At 39.5% G+C, this 2,650-nt stretch overlaps 1 pseudogene; it reads right to left on the bottom strand.

Moving 5' to 3' along the window:
- Window positions 1-555: 555 nt before the first annotated feature.
- On the bottom strand, window positions 556-1,446 carry LOC131146745 (uncharacterized; annotated as a pseudogene).
- Between the last annotated feature and the right edge of the window lie 1,204 nt (window positions 1,447-2,650).

Genomic DNA, 2,650 nt, shown 5'->3' with positions numbered 1-2,650 from the left:
ACAAAGAATAACTATTCCCAAAATTTGAGAATATTTATTTCTTTCTTATTACATGTTAAATAAAATAATTAAAAATATACCAGGAATAACTATTCCCCTAATTTCCAAAATTTAACTATTTTCCATCTTATTTGAAGGAATAACTATTCCCTCAAACCAAGCAAACCATAAGAATATTATTATCACAGGAATACTCCTACAATACCAAATACCCATAATTTAAAGTTAACAGGCATGATCCAACAATATATCTATGGAATTCAAGAGATTATGGAAGTAATACAAAATTAATACAAGGATAGAAAATTAAGTCAGAGAGGAAGTACATGAAAACTATCAAATTCACAACAGTAAAGTATTCATTTCATAACAATGTTCCTAAATTAGCAAACTACTGAAGAAGTTAACAAATAGCAAACAGTTCATCAATCCAGCTTAATAAGCATGCACATCCAAACAATAAACAAGCAGCCACGGAAAGAACCCCAGGATAGGTCCTAGCCTATCCAAGAGCCTCTTGTAGATTCGCTTGAAGCATGAAGAACAAACTAAACCTCATATAAACATCACCAACTCAGGCCTACTGTATATGTTGCTCGCCTCATCCTCCAGCACAGGATAAGCAGCCACCAGTGCATCTTGAGCTCCAATGTGTAGTGAGTTATAAATCTTCCAGTAAACTTCCCTAAGCTTTCTTGCAGGATGGAAGAGCCCCTACAGACAATAGTTCAGGACTGTAGCTACACCCAAGGCAACCCTCATCCCTTCTATGGCTTCCATGACAGCATTAATAACATGCGGAGAAGTCTCAAATATGTTTGGCCATACATAATTCAGCAAGTGTACTAAAGCATCCTCATAACCTAAACCAGCCACTCCCAAAGCCATGTGCTTAACAGTAGATGCAGCAGTTTGCCTATGTACCAAATCTCTATCCATGAGAGCATCCTCAAGTATTGGAGTGATTGCATAAATATAATCTTTACCCATTTCACCAATGTACTCAAAAAGAAAAGAGAGTGATTTTAAAACACCATTCTGCACATTGAGTTTTGGTACATGATACTCATTCATTAATGCTGGTAGTACTATAAAAGGAGAACATGTTTCTGCAACTACTGCAATTGCCACAGTAGTACACACACGGTTCTGACGCTCCTGCACTTTGAGATTGTTCAATAATGTTGCCAGGACATCTTGTGGTCCATTGGCTTTTGCAATGTAGCCAAACGTGTTCACAGTTGCTCGCCGGATACCTTTTTTATAGGATTTAAGCATCTCAAGAAGCTCAAAAAAAATCCTCATCCATTCTCTTGTTGGGACAAATTCAGCCCCACAGTCAGCAATTCGACCAACAAGATCAATACAATTTTCCTGCACCTTCTCATGCCGATTCTTCAAGATTGGGGTTAGTCGAGGAAGCAAATCCTTTATCGGAGGAGTCATTTTTGTCATACCAATAACATTGACAATAGCTTTGAGAGCCCCCAGTATTGATCCCAAAATTTTCGGATACTCTTCTCCCAAATATTCATACAAGACAACCCCAAGATGACCCGTCAGTTGTTCTTCTTGGCACTGTTTCATGACAACAACAATCTTTGTGAGTAGAATTGTAACGATTCTACAATTCTGCCTGGGTCTTTTATTCCTATTCAACTCTAATGGGAGACTTCCATTTTCCTCTTGTTCATTCCAATGCTAAGATCCTTGAGGAGAACTCCTTCATAAGACTTCTCTCAACATTTGGCTTAAAATTTATATATCCAAGAGAAATAATAAGAGGGAGAGGGGATCCCATTGCTTCAAGCCTCTAGTAGAACAAAAAATATCTAACAGGTAGCCATTACAGGCACCGAGAAGGATGGAGTTGAGATGCATTGATGAATCCACCCACACCACAAATCCCCAAAAGCCATTTTAGTGAGAATATGGAGGAAATCCCAGTTCACGTAATCTAAGAAATTTTCCAAGTCAAGTTTACAAACCACCCCATTCTTCCTTGTCCTTTCAAAGGCATCCATGACCTCATTAGCTATAAGGGCAACATCCATGATCTGCCTTCCTGCTACAAAAGCATGTTGTTGTTGGCCAATGACCTCTGAACTTACTTTTCCACATCTCGTAGCAACAACTTTGGATAGGATCTTATAGATACTACCACCCGACTAAGAGGGCAAGAATCCTTGATGTTGCACAACCCAATTTTCTTGAGGATCAAGGGAACAAAAGTGGAGTATAGACTGCTCATAAATCTGCCTGTGACATTAAAGTCGTTAAAAATGTGGATAATATCCTGCCTGAGGAGACCCTACTCAGCTTGAAAGAAAGCCTAAGTAAAACCATCAGGGCCTAGGGCTTTATCTCCGTCACTCCCCTTGCTGGTCTGGAAGATTTTCTCCTCATCAAAGAGTCTTTCCAGCCACCGCACGGTGGAAGGGGATACTGAAAGTGATGCCTTCTACTGCTGGTCTCCATGGCACTAGTTCAGTATAAAGATCCCAACTGCTGAGACCCCTTTTAATATCCTCCACTTCAACTAAAGTCTCACCCTTAATTTATATTCTAGACAAAGAATATGGTCGAGAATACATTCCCACAAGGCTTATGCGTCAATGCCTTGAGGGCCTGAGGCTTACGCATTGCCTTT

This window comes from Malania oleifera, chromosome 13 (genome assembly GCF_029873635.1).
Source record: "Malania oleifera isolate guangnan ecotype guangnan chromosome 13, ASM2987363v1, whole genome shotgun sequence".
Lineage (NCBI taxonomy): Eukaryota > Viridiplantae > Streptophyta > Magnoliopsida > Santalales > Ximeniaceae > Malania > Malania oleifera.
This window is presented reverse-complemented; position numbering and strand designations above follow the sequence as displayed.